Source organism: Dermacentor albipictus, chromosome 9 (genome assembly GCF_038994185.2).
Source record: "Dermacentor albipictus isolate Rhodes 1998 colony chromosome 9, USDA_Dalb.pri_finalv2, whole genome shotgun sequence".
NCBI lineage: Eukaryota > Metazoa > Arthropoda > Arachnida > Ixodida > Ixodidae > Dermacentor > Dermacentor albipictus.
The window spans coordinates 5,051,450-5,068,538 of NC_091829.1; the positions used below are offsets into that span (position 1 = coordinate 5,051,450).

Sequence of the window (17,089 nt, forward strand, 5' to 3'; positions counted from 1 at the left end):
TTTAGGCCGCAGAATATGAGCATTTGACAGTATACAAGCAACCATTGTTGCGTGGGTGCTATCAGAGCTGTTCAAAGATAACTTCATTGTAGAGACTTCGACGCCTACGGGGACTGTGATGTGCCGTCGCGACGATTCAATCTTTTTTTTTCTTCTAAATTCTTTGATCTTTCAATATTATTTCTCGAGTTGCGTCGCACTGTATGTTTATCGGTGTTCTCAGCGTGCGATTTCCCGCTGCTCCTTTTTTGTAATCCAGTGCACGCATTAATTCATAACACAAACATGACCATATGCCAGGCTTTTTTTTTTTTAAATGTCCTTCTTACCGCTGCCTTTCCACTCCACTCAATTGCCAGTATCATAGCATCGACAAGTTCATAGACCAAACCATCATGACGTTAGTCGGGCGAGCGTCTCAGTGCGCGTTTTCAGAACATCGCAGACCGGGCGCCGTAGCAGAAATCTTCCTCGCGTCTGCGCTTGCTGCATACCCGAGTTGTAGCCGATGACTGTTTGCCGGTTTTATGTTTCGCGAGCCAAGCTTCACGCAGCTTCTTGTCCTGCGGCTACGTGTGAATAAGGCTGACACCGGCCTCCGTTACGTGCGTTCGGCCCTGCGGCACTGAGCAGTAGCCTACTATGTTGCGTGCCTTCAAAGGCAGCCACTACCTATTGTAGTGCTTTCAAGCGTTGTAAAGGAGACACTCGAAGCAGGAAAATTTCGCCACTTAATGAGGACCGCAGCGTGCGAGGGAATTTAAACTCGTTTTCAGCTCGCTTCGGCGCTCCCGAAGCAGCCGACGCGGCCGCTATGTACACGTGATCCCTCCTAGCACGTCACGCCGACGGTGGCGCCAGCTTTTCCAGTGGTGGAGCTCGAGGCCAATACTTTTCTTGCAATTTACAATTTTATTAGAGAGACAAAAGAGTACCTTGCTGAATTTCTAAAATTATCAATATTTGCTATTATTTCATTTATTTGTGTTACCTTATTTTATCGAAATTCTTTAAAATATTTTCATCACGCGTCTAAATTACAGTTCTAGTCCCACGCTCAACTATTTAAATCTAGTTTCACTTTACTTCTAAGCATACGAAAAACCGCTTGCTTCTTGGCCAATCCCTCATAGTGGGTATGCGCCATAGAGTTTCCTACGGCGCCACTGTCTGGGTCACGAATATGTCACACATAGATGTCACAAGACAACTAGCGCCACTCTGCTACGGAGCCGCCGTAGCCACACTCTGCCCGTAACCATAGCCGTAACTCTATGGTCACCGTACACCACGAGACGGTCATTTGCGGAATCGCCAGCTGCGAGAGAGAAAATCTGGGGGCGTTTGCGCCCTAAGTTTCTCCCTTTGCCTAGGTACCACGGAGGAGAAGTTTCTTTGCTCGTTTTGTATGCGTTTGTCCCTAGGCGAGCCGGCATTCTGCCGTGTGTCGGCTGGCGATTCCTTCACGTCAATGTCTGTGTTCTTGACGAAGCCGTGCGTGCCGTGCGTCGTCCACAAGTTCTCCTCCTGCGTCTCCGTGGATGTTGCTGGTAGGTTTGTTGCATTTTTTGTCGCAACGGTAACATGCGGAACGTGCGACGGGATCAGTGAATCATTGATCAGTGAACCTGTGATATCGAGGATCAATCGGACAACTTTAATGCCATAGCATTTCGCCGTGTCCATCATGCGTTGGTTGTCAGTGCATACTGTACCCTTCAAGAGATTCGCGTGAACATGCATGTCTGCATGTTGAAACATATTTAGCACCCTGTAGCTAGGAAAAGCGAAAGTCGTTATGCAATTTATGGTCGTAGACCACTCTAAAAGGTGATGGCGGCCGCAGTGTTCCGACTGGTGTTATAGAAGTGGCGGGGTGCTTTTTTCGTCCCGACGATATAATGGATTTTCACCAGTACTGCGATAGGACGGTATACGTCACCGGCAAACGGAGCCCTCACGAGAGCACCTGAGCTTACAATGACGATCTGTCTAAATGTACGTCCGATCCTGGCCACGGCGGCCGCATTTCGTTCGATGGGGGCGAAATGCGAAAACACCCGTGTGCTTAGATTTAGGTGCACGTTAAAGAACCCCAGGTGGTCGAAATTTACGGAGTCCTCCACTACGGCGTGCCTCATAATCAGAAAGTGGTTTTGGCGCGTAAAACCCCATAATTTAATTTAATTGTACGTCCGACTTGCCTGAGCACGAGGTCGCGGGATCGAATCCCGGCCACAACGGCCGCATTTCGATGGGGGCGAAATGCGAAAACACCTGTGTGCTTAGATTTAGGTGCACGTTAAAGAACCCCAGGTGGTCAAAATTTCCGGAGTCCTCCACTACGGCGTGCCTCATAATCAGAAAGTGGTTTTGGCACGTAAAACCCCGATTATTATTATCCGACTTGCCTGCTTTGCTTCCGTTTCGCTAGCTCTGCGGCTCCCGCTTACCGATTTATTGCACATGGTTTTGCTGAAGAACCTTTATTTATATCGAAGGGGACCATTCAAATATTCCATTTAAAAGTCAGAGAGCAGCGTACAAAAACCGTTGCACGAGCGAAGGTACTGCTCCAGGAGAGCATGCCTGGTCTACAGTATGGCCCCTACTCCTCGCCCGGGAAGAGACACAAGACATCTTTAATGAGACGAAAGATGGCTCATTAAATCAATAATCCGCCATCACCAACTCGGCACGAGCGCCGCACGGGCGAGAAAGTCTTTCCGACGTACACCCACTTTAGCAGTACATTTCAACTCGACATAGGTCACAGATTTCCAGAAGCACAGGCTGGTACACTTGGCTCACTGTAGCCCAGTACTGCCCGGTACTGCCATTTTTATGAGACACCTGCTGCTGCTATCCCTTGCCACAACTGCGCGTTCACTTCCTTAACAGTGCCAGGACTGATGCTTGGCATCAGTAGCATTCGTGACAGAAAATGCTTGCTCTTTGGCAACTGATGACCCAATTAATTTGCTACTTTCTTCTGAAATTTGTGCTCATAAGTGCTGCTCTTGTTGTCACTGTCAAACTGATCTCCTTTGTGTGATCCCTTGTACTTTTTCTGTACCCTTCTCCCTGCACATGCTTGATCACTTTTTGTTGCTCTTCCCTGTTGCCATTCCTCTACAGTGGCACTGTCTTTTGCTATATGTGCCTGGCTGTCTATTGCTTATGCCGCATGTTCAGTGTAATGATTTCCTTTGCCAGATACGTGAATTATTAATTGCTAAAAAAACTTTTATCTGCAGGGTCTCCTGGAAATTCATCCACAGCTGGAAACCAATATTGTGCTTCATCCCAGACCACAGCTTATCTCCACATCAAAGCCTTTACATCTCCAGTCTCACTCACGTTCGCTCTGAACAGAAAAAAAAAAAGAACAGTTGCTGCACTTCACAAGGCAAGAATCCATCTCATCATTTTCTCCTGCTGGGGGGGGGGGGTGGGGGGGTATTCTGTAAGAGCACACCTAGTGGGCTGTCCATTTCGGCCACTGCTGATTGGATTCAGCTGTGAGAGGAGGAGACCAGCAGCCCTAGCCAATCAGTAGCGGCCAAAATGGACAGTCCACTAGGTCGGCTCTTACGGAATACTCCTCCCCACCCCCCTGCTCACCACATTTTGCCTGCTGGGTTTCTCTCGTCATGTATGACTTTGCACATACTTTTCGTTCATGTTCTCCTTTCTGCTTTGTCACTACACCTAAGCTTTTTTTGTCGTTGTTCAAGCAATAGCTCTTCATTGCCATTGCTATTTTCTCGGCCTTCACGTATTCTATTGCAGTCACTAGCGTCATACTTACTAATCAGTGTGGAAATAACGGAAGACACACAGAAGGGCACAGGACGAGGGCTTTCTAATAACTGAAATTTATTGAACACTAGCATCAAATGTCTCTTACCTTTGGTTGCTCCATATAACTTGCTAAAAATGCAATAGAAATTTTTATCATAGGGCATTCAATCTTGGAGCATATTTAAATTATAGCTATTTGCTTTGTGATGAAATATTGCTTTGGTAAAAAACAACTAATTAACTTGGCAAGTTGTTTCCAAAGACTGCATCCTTTGCATGTCCAAATGTCCACACCTTCCAAGTTCCTAAAGAACTTCACAGCTTCAAAGGCTTTTGCTTCATAATTTTGCAGCTTAATTTGGCATTTTATCCCCATTGTTCATCTCGTTAATGTGGCTGTTGTGTGACAGTACCGAGCTTATGACTTAGACCTTAGCATGAAGCAATGCTTAAAAACTGTTGTGCTCTTACACGCTTTATCAAATCACTGCTTTCTTTTAATGTTACTGGTGCTGTGGCTTTGGTGTTGGCTGCGAAACCCAAGGCCGTGGGATCAAATCCAAGCCCCTGCGGCCACATTTCGATCGGGGCAAAATGCAAAAAATGCTGTGCGCCATGTATTGGGTGCACGTTAAACCCAGCTGCTCAGAATTAATCCAGAGTTTCTCACTATTGCATCCCTCATCATCATTTAGTGATTTTGGCATGTAAAACCACTGAGCTTAATTTTTAAGTATTGTCTTTGCCCAGTACAAATCTAGATTTTGGACGTCACTGCAAATGTAACCAATACACAAATTTAAATACTTTGTCATCTAAAGAAGAATGGGACACTATAAAATGCAATAATCACCATTATGTGCCTTGAAGCCAGAACAATATCGGCACGCTAGGAAGCACCATCGCTATTGCCTGTTGCTTGACGACTCCAATACACCTCCTCACGGTCAAACAGAACAGCTTTCACCTCCAACTTTTGTCCACTCTCCTTTGCCTGTTGTCTAATAATCTCGCCAAATTCTATGGTTGCTATCCTGCTCTCCAGCTGTGAATTGTGGTTGAACCACTTCAGACGTCTGTTGACTTGTTTATCTGACACAGTGAAGTAAAAGTGTAGTGCAGTGATGTTGCAGTGATACTCTTGCCAGAATAACCTACTTTTCATGAAACCAGTGTAGTAGTCAGAAGACTGGCATTTATGCCAGCTGCATTGCCAAGCTCCTGCACAAGAGCAGCACTTAGCATCTGAGCATTCGCATCATTCTGAGTATTCTTGCATATCATTTGTGCTCGTTAAACCTTGCTACAAGACATTAATTTTCAGCAGCCAAGCCTGACAGTTCTGGTAAATTTTTTGTGCTCTGAGCTGGTTTGATGCAATACTTTTAATGGAATTTCTTTATTGCTGTTTATTATGTCGTCAGTGACAGGATTTTTTTTTATGCAAGAGTTAAATGGTTCCTTCAGTGAAAAAGCCGGCAGCATCTGTAGCAGCAAAACGGTGCCTAATTTCCCGTTGACTGTGACACCATGTGAGCACACGAGGTGCGCTCATGACACTAGCTTGCACTTGCTGGCTCGTGTCTCAGCAGAGGAACGCGAACAAAGGGGAACATCTGCTGCTGCGCTATTTCGCGAGGGGAGAGTGCATTGCTATGACAACACATCACCTTCCCTCTCGCAAGCCTGTATTACCACCTGTTCCTTGTCTACTCAAGCTCTTGTGTGTGTTCTAACTGCGCCTCGGTAAGGCTAAATCAATATATGCCAAGCGTCTTAACGTGCCCGCTGGCCTGCGAGGAGTTCATATCTCGGCCTGCTCAGTGGCGTTCAGTTGGACATTAAAGTATTCACAACTCATAAGAAGTGCTTAGGCGTCCTCGGATTTTCTTCGTACTTAATGCACAAACTTTGAAGTCATTTTCCATGGCGAAATTAGTTAAATATCATCGTCCCTTGTCTGCTGTCCGTCCTTTGTGTGAGTCTTATACATCTTCGCAGCCACTCCTGTCATGCACAGTAATTTGTGTACTTGTGCTTGATTCTTCCATGGCATATGATTAATTAATGCATTTTATTTGCATGATCCAACTAAACATGATCTCAAAAAGCTTCACTTGACTGCTCACTTGTCCCTGTGGCTACATTGTGTGGATGTACTATCACCATCAAATGAAATGCAAACAGCACAGTGCGTGCCTGTAGCATCACTGAATGTATAGTGCACACACTTCAATCATCACCCTCACAGGCATGCACATCTGGTTTCACAACACTGTGCAATGATGTTCGCCCTATACTGAGATATTTTTCTTTCTGTTTTGCTTCTTGTTTTCTTAGATTTTTGGGTTTTTTTTGCTTTGAAATAAAAGGAAAGCATAACAGAAAGAAAATTTGACTGCATTCAATGTGTTAGAAAATGTTCACTTCAATTTTTTTTTTCTCACACTTGAATCAAAAGCAGTGTGGCAACACTGAGTCTTGATGAAATGAATTGGCAGCCTCGGAAACTGTTCCCACTGGTAATCGAAGCTGATCTTGAAGGCCATGCTTTGGTCTACTGCAAAAACTGGAACTGATTTCAGGAGCTGGGAAATACGTTATGGCCCTCATTCATTGTTTTGCTTTTGCATCTTGGCAGTTTGCTGCTGCTATTTATAGCACAAGTGAAGGAATTGTAGCACAAGTAACACTGACACCTGTGCTGCCCTTTTTCGTGCCAGAGTGTGTGAAGGAAGGCTGCTATCTGGTCTTGAAATCCATCGAAGCAGCCTTATTCCCAGACATCACACAGCCTTGCCAAAATGGCGGTTGGCATGAAGGGTCTAGAGGCAGCGACTTCAAATAGAATTTTCGACTTGTCGTACCAGAAATGGTTTTATTTCCAACAAACTTTGTTGGCTGTCCTCCAGGCGAAAAGCTGCAACATACAGCTTTAATGTGCCTGAAGGCCCTCGCATGGCAGCAGTAAGTCTCCTATCGGCAAACATATAACATACGAAACATTAATCTATTAGGATATACATTTACAATGTAGCAAAAGAAATGTGTGAAATCTAAAGAAACATTCATCTTTTCAGATAATTATATAGTATTTATAAAATAAATTCTTAATGTGCAACAAAGCCAAGATGCATATTATATGTATTATATGTCCCAAAATATCACATTTCAAAAATAAGCACTACAGACAATATGTCTAGTATGTACACTTGCGCACAAAATATTACAGGGTGTGCGAGCGTGTGGCAAAACGACCCTTCTCCCCTTCTAGCTGTGCACCCATGGTATCGAGTTTGCACGCATGCGCATCCCTCCGAGATTGCAAGCGTGCATGTTTCTGCACTTCCTCCTTGTGCGCTGGCAATATCCGAATGTAGCCGTGAGGTGCCTCTCTTGCGATGGGCGCTAAACTATGTGAAGCCTGAGCTTGCGTGTGCCGCTGCGGCTGCTTTTTGTCGAGTCACGAGCGCCGACGCATATGGCCCGGTGGCGAACCCAACAAGTAATTTTTTTTTTTGAGCTGCACCATTTCGTGTCCAATCTTTGTTGTTTCTTTTTATGAATGGGGCATTCTCCCACAGAAGAGCGTGTCAGAAAATGCCCCTATAGAAGGAGACAATGTCAACTCCCATTGAAGACCAGCAGTTAGGACACAGAGACAGAGAAGCTGCCGGATGGATCTGGGACAGCGACGCTGGCCTGTACTTTCCTATCGTCTCCATTATCCATGGCAACCTGGTATGAAGAGCATGTGTTAGCCATTTATGCTTGAACTACTTTTTCCTGGAAACAGTTAACAAAATGTTTTGCATGGAACAAAGAAGGTATGTTCACCTGCACAAGTATTGGCTCATAGGGAAGGCTGGCACATAGGCTGGAGGGATCAAGGTCGGGCATGTTGATCTGGACTGCACTTTTAACTCGAAGTCTATGGCAGCCTGAAAGCAAGAGTGCTTATGCTAATTTTCTGTTTGCCCTACGACATAGAATACACTGCCTACTTAAAGTACTCGGTAAAGCTGTTGAACAAGTCCATCTCAGGAGGAATTGTAGAAGCCCGGTAACCAGAGAAAGTTGGTATTATTTCACTGACTGACTGACTGAATAAACTTTATTGAAACCAGCAAGAGATGGTGACTGGGCCTAGGCCTCCCACGTGGGGACGTCGAGGTGTTGCCTCTTCGCCGCCTCGCAGGCCTGCTGGGTCGCCCAGAGTTGGTTGTCAAGGTTGGGGCTACGCAGGGCAGCGTGCCATCTCGACGAGAGGGTCGTGGTGTTAGTGTCGGGGTATTGGTGCCTACAGTCCCAAAGCATGTGTGGAAGTGTGGCTGGCTGTGTCTTGCAGGTATGGCACGTGGGATTGGAGTAAATGTCTGGGTAAATCTTGTTATAAAGTTGTAATGAGGGGTAAGTATTGGTTTGTAGCAGGCGGAAAGTTGTAGCCTGCGCTCGGGATAGTTTGTTGTGTGGGCCGGGGAAGGTTCTACGCTCTAAGTAGAAGGACTTCACAAGATCATTGTAGCGTGTCAGGCGATCCCTACCGGTGGGGGCAGCCTCCCCTTCTCCCGCGCGGTCAACTAGGCCTCGCGCTAGGGAGTGGGTAACCTCGTCGAGGTTGGGGAGGTGCGGGTGGACGGTGCCTGCATGAGCCGGGAACCAGACGAGTGTAACCTGATGGTCGGTTGAGCGGGGCTCTTGTTGCAAGATGCGCAAGGCTTGGTGTGAAATACGGCCGTTGATATAGTTGATAACGGCGGATCGGGAGTCAAAGACGATGGTATGGCATGTTGGGTCTAGGGTGGCTAGCGCGATGGCCACTTCTTCAGCTTCCTCAGCGTGTGGGGTTACTAGGCTGATAGCATGTTGGAGAGACCCTTCACGCGTGGTGACGGCTGCAAAGCGGGTACTGTGAGGATATTCGGAAGCGTCGACGAAACTCACACCGTCGTGGCGAGTAAGCGATTTGGTGAGAACCGTGGCACGTGCTGTGCGACATGCGTGGTTGTATTTGGGGTGCATGTTTCTGGGGATAGGATCGGTGTGAATCCAAGCTCGTATGGTGGAGGGGATCTAGTGCTTATGGCCGTGTTGATGGTGGTAGGTGATGCCGTGCGAGGTGAGGATATGGCGACCCGTGGCTGTGAGAGTGAGTCTCTCCAGCTGAGAGCGACGTTGGGCCTCGAGCTCGTCCAGTGTGTTATGGACGCCTAGTTGAAGGAGGAGGTCAGTGCTGGTGCAACCGGGGAGGCCGAGGGCTTGTTTATAGACACCGCGTAGGAGGATGTTGAGCTTGGTTTGTTCAGCCTTGTACCAGTTTAGATACGCAGCAACGTAGGTGATGTGGCAAATTACGAAAGACTGGATTAACCGGAGCAGATTCTCCTCTTTCATACCCCCACGGCGGTTGGAGACCCGCTTCAAAAGTCTCATGGTGTTGGCTGTATTTCTCTTGATTTTGGCGAGGGCCATGCCATTCGCTCCGTTCGCCGCTATGAACAAGCCGAGCACACGGATATTGGTGACGAGGGGTATGGGGCTGCCATGCGTGAGTTGAAGCGCAATGTCTTCGTAATGGCGTTTAGCGGTGGAGTATTTTGGACGGCGGCCACGGAGAGTAGGCCTGTAGAGAAGGAGTTCGGACTTTGCAGGGGAGCAGCGAAGCCCCGTGCCTTGGATATAGGTCTCGACTGTTTCAATGGCGGATTGTAGTGCCGTTTCTATTTCGCCATCACTGCCTTTGTGGGCCCAGATGGTTATATCGTCAGCGTATATGGTGTGGGTGACACCGTCCACTTGCTGCAATCCTTGGCAAGATCGATCATGACAAGATTAAAAAGCATTGGGGAGATAACGGAGCCCTGGGGGGTTCCCGCGCTGCCCAAAGTCTGGGCGTCGGAGCGGAGATCCCCCACCGAAAGGAAGGCCGTGCGATTAGAGAGAAAGTCTCTGACGTAATTATAAGCGCGCGCACCGATATTAAGGCATGAGATGCGGTCAAGAATGGTGGAATGGGCTATGCTGTCAAATGCTTTTTCGAGGTCGAGGACGAGTATAGCTTTAGTACTACGTGTTCTATCTTCTAGTATATGGTGCTTAAGTTGTAGCATGACGTCTTGGGTCGACAGGTGGGCCCGGAAACCAATGACAGAGTGAGGATACGCTGCAGTGTCTTCCAGATGGGTGTTGATTCGCGTGAGGAAGGCATGCTCCATAACCTTTCCCACGCATGAGGTTAGTGAGATGGGACGAAGATGATCGAGGCTAGAAGGTTTGCCAGGTGTGGGAATAAGGATGACCTTTGCTGTTTTCCAGGCCGGCGGAATGGCACCATTACGCCAGCAGTCATTGATATAATCTGTCAGGTGGGTGATGGTGGCATCATCCAGATTACGGAGGGCTTTGTTAGTGACCCCATCGGGCCCAGGGGCAGAACGGCTGTTTAATTTATGCAGGGTGGCTTGGATCTCAGCGACACTAAAGTCTTCGTCCAGTGGGGGGTTGGGGGCCCCGGTGTAGGAGCCGTGAGATTGTACTGGGCCCACGGGGAGATACTTGTTGGTGAGGTAGTCTAAGACTTGGGCGCGGCCCTGTTTCTTCCTTTCTGTATAGAGAAGTTTAGTGAGGCGATCTTGTTGGGAAGAGCGGGTGGCTTGACTATCGAGGAGGTGTTTGAGAAGCTTCCAAGAAGAGGGACAATGGATCTGTCCGTCAGCAGTATTGCACAGTTCAGTCCACTGCTGACGGCTCAGAGTGAGGCAATGGGCTTCGATTTCCTTATTGAGGAGGGCTATTTTAGCGCGGAGGCGCCTGTTGAGACGTTGCCCTTTCCAGCGGGATAGGATGGATGTTTTAGCCACGAGGAGATGGGCCAATCTACTGTCCATGCGCTCGAAGGGGGCATCGGTTGTAACGGTGCACGTGGCTACATTGGTATCGGAGTGGAGATTTCGGGTCCATGCATCAATGTCCTCTATGCGTTCCGCGTGCTGGTCAGCGGATCGATGCTTGCGAAATGCATCCCAGTCAACCCAAGTGAACTCACGGGGTTTGGCAGTAGCTGCAGCTAAAGCCCCTCCATCCGCGCGCCACCGCCGCTCTCTTAAGTACCGCCAACCGCCTTTTCCCCTCACACCAAATCCGGTTCCGGCATTTCCGCTTCCGGCGTTTCCGGTTCCGGCATGTCCGGTTTTAAGATTTCCGGTTCCGGCGTTTACGCTTCCCGGAGTTGCGCTGCGAGAATTTCCACTGTGATTGCAGACGATGGTGAGACGCCCGTGCTTAGCCACCGGTGCTAATTTGAGTAGCTCGCTCTAGCCATTCCACCAAGCGTCATTCGTGTGCATCTACGTGCTTGTTTGCGTACGCTGCGCCCGCGCGCTTTGCCTGTCGTCCCCTTTCTCTGACAAAGTGCGGTGAGCCATGGGCTGGGGCACAACACACGAACATAATTCGCCGTACACATCTGCTCGCGTCACAACACTAACGCAATTCGCCGTACACCTTTGCACGCGTTACAACACGCGCGCACGCACCAATTCACTGCACACCTCCGCGCATATCGCACAAGAAAAGCACACTTGCTTTCACCATGTCACTGAAAGCCTTCCACGCAAATTTGAACTTGTTATATTTCATAGCTTCACGTCATTGCAGTTCTTCACGCAGTGCACGCACTTGGGACGTTCGTTACCTTCGATCTGCCGTACGAGACAAGTTCAACCTCAGAATCAACAGCATAAACTCTATGCGTCTGCCGTACAAATTGGCGTCGCGAACTCCATCACTAAAGTCCCTCCGTACGTGCTGGCTGAAGGGGATGTATGCTTCAAAACAAGAAGAATTCAAAGGGGACAAGCTGTTGTATTCCGCTGAAGTAGTAGTTTGCGGTCGCTATTTTCCAAATGCACGAAAAACGGGAGCGGTCTCCAAGCACCCAAGCACTGCATTCCACTGTACGTTGTCTCTCGAGGCACAACCCGTCGCAGGTTGACGCGAAGCAGTGAACACAACCAGATCGCCGATTACAATAGGCGGTGGTTCTTGGATGGAATCGCATTAACTGTTTCAACCGCAGCTGGTGCAATTAAAGCCTCTCCGTAGACGCGAAAGTAAACAACGCTAAAAACAGCGTCACTTCCACTCGGAACAGGCAGCTGAAGCTACGTAAGTTCCGCTTGACGCCGGAAGCTGATGGGGTGAGTGGGAGAGGAGCGTGGAGGAGGAGGGTAGGTTGGCGGTACTTAGCATGGTCGGCGGTGGCGCGTGGATGTAGGGGCTTTAGCTGCAGCTATCCGAGGGATAAGTATGGCAATGATGGAATGGTCACTACTGAGATCATGTTGTGTGTTGCTCCATTGAGCGTTGGTGACGTTCTTGGTAAATGTCAGGTCGGGGGTCGTGTCGCGGGAAGTGGAGCTACCGAGGCGTGTGGGGAACGTGGGGTCTGTAATGAAAGTGAGGCCGAGGTCTTGGGAGTCTTTCCAAAGGTTTTGAGCCGCCGTCGTCGAGTAGCCATATCCCCATACCGTGTGGGGGAGATTGAAGTCTCCACCGATAACGAGGGGGTTGGTGCCAGCTACGTTAAGGGCCTTCTTGAAGAGGGTGAGAAAACGGCCTCGAACTTTGGCAGAGGGATGGCTGTACACGTTAAGGAGAAAAATACTTTCCTTACGTCTCCTGGTGGGGATAAGTTCAATGAGAAGGTGGTCGATGTTTCGGTCGTGGAGATTGTGTTCGATGGCGGTGATTCTCTTGTGGACGAAAGTGCAGAGGCGGCGAGAAGCAGGTATCGGGATGAAAGGTTGGTAACCTGGGAGGGTGACCGAATCGATATGGGTTTCCTGAATCATGATGACGTCCGGTTGCCGGGTGAGGGTACGAAGGTGTTGACGGATGACTGGCTGTTTGCGGAGATAGCCTCGGCAGTTCCACTGCCAGATAAGTGTATCTCTGTTAGTGTGGGCCATGATGGGGATTGGGGGATGCCGTCAGGGGCAGTGCGGGGGGTTTGGAGGGTAGGATGAGCGGGCACGGGGAGAGTTTGTACGTGGGTTTCAATGTTTGTGACGCGCTGTGCCAGTGCGAGAACGGCGTGTTGCATGGATTTGACTGCGTTCTGGAGTGCGGTCATCGTGCTTTGAAGTGAGACTAGCATGTCCTTAACCTCTGAGCGCACTTGGCTCGTGGCTCCCTCTTGGAGGGCCCGCTTTTTGGGGGCTGGTGTCAGTGGAGCGTCGTGGCTAGAGGAGTGGGACGCTTTGGTGGGTGGTGTAGGAGCAGGTGTCTTGGATTGTTTAAGATCGCGAACCTCTTGCGAGAGCTTGTGAATTAGGTCGCGCATAATGGCATTTTCTTTTTTGAGGTGAGCTATTTCTGCGTTATCATTGGTGCTCGTGGACTGTGGAGAAGGTGTGTTGCGACCCTCTCGCGAGGTGCCCTTAAGGGCTTCTGCGAAGCTCACCTTGTTAGTAGGAGACTTGGCGGGTGGGGTATAGGTAGATCTGGATCGGGAACGGCGCTGTCTCGAACGTGAAGGGGTCCGGGAACAATGTTGCCTCGAGCGTGATGGAGTCCGAGATCTGGAGCGGGGCTTGGAGTTCAAGGGCGGGAAGTCGCTTTCTTGAAGGGTGGCTTGCATTGCAGCTCGGCGTTCCCGAATGCGCTTGCGAATAACGTATGGTGTCTTGCAGCGAGCCGTACACGATTTGTCCGCTGTAAGATGAGGGCCGCCGCACAGTGAGCATTTGGGGTTACACGTGTGATCGGGAGGTGGGTTGCGGACTCCACAACCTCTGCAGATCTTGTTATTGGGAAAAGGGCAGACATCCATGCGGTGTCCGAGGCGGCCGCATTGGTAGCAAATTTCTATTTGCTTGCGGAATAACGAGCATGGGATTAAGGTAGCTCCGTAACAGACCAGATATGGCACGTCGGGGCCACTGAAGGCGATAACAACGGTGGTTGTTGTTCCAATGCATTTTGCGGCTAGTGCGAGGGGGTTGTGGGTATTGATGATATTGGCGTTGACTTGCTGTGGGTTATCGGAGAGGGGGATTCCGCGGATGACTCCCTTCGTGGTGTCCTCAGCGGCCGTCTCATACGCGTTAAGATCGTGCGTGACCCCATTGACTTGAATTGATTTTATGCAGACATACCGGTCGGCGTTCTGCAGACTTGGCGTACTTACAACGACAATGTTTTGTTGGGTGTTGGGGCACACCGTGTCTTGCTGAATATCTGCTGGGCTGAGCTGTGCGGCTTGGAGAACGGCTGTAGTCACGGTAGGACTACCAATTTTGGCAATGTTGAGGGCTCCCTTGGGGCGAATGATAATTTTGATTTGGTTGGAAGGTAGCGGAGGCATGCGTCCAGCCTTTAGAACTTGTGCCTTGACTGGTGGCCGGTCTTGGAACGAGAACGAGTGCTTGAGGTTTGGGTAGAGTCATTTTGGGGTGAAGAGTCGTCCCTCAGCTTCGCCGGTTGGCGAAGGCGAGTTGTTCGCCAGCCCGTCTCGGCGGCCACTTCGAGCTCCATGCTCGTTGCTGGGGCAGAGAAACTTGATCGGCGATACGGAGCTCGCTCGAGTGCGCGCCGCGCATCCGGTGCGCCCGGCGTGCACGCGCGGCGGCGGCGTGGGCGATTCACAAAAACGTTCGCAGCACAGGAAAATGTCCGTAGCACAGGGAAATCGAGTGTTCCACCTGAAAATGAGGCGTCTACGGAGTCCTGGTATCTTCACGGATCGACTGGTGTAAAAATTAGGCCACAATTCGCAAGAAAATGCTGCAAAATCATTTCACGAACACAGAGCCGACGTGAGCACGTCTACACTCCTCGGCGATCGCAGAGCCTCCCCTGATTTCACTGAGAGGGAAAATTAATTTGCACCCATTCAAATCTGAACTACTGGAGGCACCAGCACCTAAGCCAGAGAACCAGGGCTAGAGAGGCTAGCCAAGACTGCTTTCATCAAAACTCGTAGTAACATGATGGGAAGACGTCTGCCAGCCAATAACCGCTTCAACTAAAACTGTGCAGCATAACGTGGACAAAGCAAGACATAAAAGCTATAGAGACAAGCCCACGATAACTATGCTCATCCCTGTAATGTTGTTTTCCTTTTTCGACGATGCATGGCACAGTTTTACTTCAAACTCGTGTTTACAAAATGGCCTCATACTATGTTTTATTGTGGAGTAACTGTTTATTCTGTCACATAGTCAGCGAGATCATTACAACAGTCAAGTGAAATGTTTACCTCTGCAAGCAGCAACAAGCTTTCAGCACAAGCTTGCATGGGCTGTGAATATGCACAGAGTAAGTGTACGACATGGCTTGTTGTGTCAGGTGTACTGTCACATTGGCCAACTGTATGAGGAAGCTGGGAGGTTCGAAGCTTGAGAGTACTAGTTATAATAATGGGAAGAATGTCATATAGCAATAATTCATTACAATTGAACCTTGTTGTATGAAACAATTATAAATATAATTATTGCTTAAATAACAGGTGGTGAATCACCAAGAGAATTACATGTATATGAAACTTCATACATCAAACTTGCTCAAACAGTAAATCGATATATTGAACTCCGCAGCATTGGACATTGGGACACATATTAAAGGCTTCACTGCAGTACATTGGCAGATCCTGGTGGCGCAAATAGGACCTACAAATTCTGCATGGGCTAAAGGGCAGAAAGCGCTGCTCTGAATGTATCTATGTAGTCAAAGCCTTGTTAACAAAGTGCTCGCACCTTCAAAATCCTTCGCTATGCAGGTCACTTTGTTTTAAAGGTTGCGCAGCTCACTGCTCACAATAGCTAAGCACTTTCAACAAAAGAAAATCTTTAACAAGAATTCAAGAGAGACTTAATGAAATAGACCGCTAATCTTTCTCTGCAAAATATCCTTGACAGCATGTTCTACTGTAGCCACGCTGTGCTCCATTGAGGTTCCCAGCTTGCTCTCCAAACAAATGCAGGAACCATGCAAAGCTAAGCCCCCGATTGTCTAGTGCCCCTAAGCCTCCCTTGCTACAAAATTTTTGGTCGCCTTCGTTGACATTTGCGGCCTATCCATGCATTCGTCAGCCGTTGGTCCGTTACAAGTAGCATATGAGGTGAGTGAATCCTGGGGCAGAGCAACAGAACTAGTAATATCAGCACGCTCTTCAAATACACTGCTGTTAGCGCTAGGGCACAGCTTACCCTGGTGACATCTTCGCGGGGCAGTGGCGGCACTGCTGCGGCATTCGTTTTATAAACATAAATAAGCTGCCAGGGACGCATAAGTTTCTTTGTTTTACAGGCAAATTAATTGTGGTCTTCATTGTAGAGCTGTTCGATTGTAATCTAGTGCTTATGCCGACGCTACTTGCTGCATGCAGCGGTTCGTTTTCCTCACGTGATAGTGTGTGACGCTGTTGTATCTCAGCTTTCGGACTTTAAAACCAGCAAGCATCTAAAATGTGCTGCATAATAGACAGTTTTAGTTTAGCGTACATCACTGCGCATGCGCAGAACGCTAAACGACCCATTGCATATAGCGTACACACACTATTTCTCAGATTTAGCATTAGCGTCTGTGTGGTTTGCGGAATTTGCGTGAAACATGGCGGCGGCCCCGGCTGCCAGCTTCAAATTGAATTTGGCGTTGCTTTTGTATATGGGCTTCGTTCTTAGCAACTGACTGTGTAAATGGCTTTCGCTTAGTCTCAGGCTGCTACGATGACAGAGTATTATGGATAACCTTGTAGTGTTTTCGAGATCGCTTCTCGTTTCGAGTGAGTCGAAGCCTAACGAAAGAAACATCCGACATGTTAGCACCACCTATAGCTACAGTCGGGAGATAGCCGCAATGAAGGCACATGGCCTCTGAGATCTGAACATCTCACAGGCCAACTAAAACTAAAAAAAAATGTGTGCTGATTAGCATACGCTATATATACTATGGCATACGCTACAGTTGCGTACGCTAAATTAAAGCTGTCTAATGTCAGACCCATAAGTTAGCTTCATCCCAATACAGTGGTGTTACGCATTCAACTATGCACTTAGCATTGTGATGAAGTATACCAACAGTGGGAAAGGGTCACAAACACTGGACATAGCAAGGTTACGCGGTCAAGCATACCATAGCGCTGAAGCATACTGAAAGTGGAAAAAGATAAAATTACATGCAGAGTATCCTGTCGGAGTTATCTAAATGATGCATAAGCATTTGCTGCTGATCACCTACTGTTTTGTCATCATATGTTGCTGCGTTTCATATAATTGCGAGAAAT

At 48.5% G+C, this 17,089-nt stretch overlaps 1 long non-coding RNA gene across 3 annotated transcripts in view; it reads left to right on the forward strand.

Annotated features, from left to right (window-relative positions):
- The first annotated feature begins 1,286 nt into the window (after nt 1-1,286).
- Nucleotides 1,287-17,089, forward strand: part of LOC139049455 (uncharacterized) — a 37,454-nt gene continuing 21,651 nt past the window's right edge. For all 3 annotated transcript variants that reach the window (XR_011508314.1, XR_011508315.1, XR_011508316.1), the window contains exons 1-2: nt 1,287-1,550; nt 3,258-3,409. This is a non-coding gene — a long non-coding RNA (uncharacterized lncRNA). The remainder of the gene's footprint in view (nt 1,551-3,257; nt 3,410-17,089) is intronic.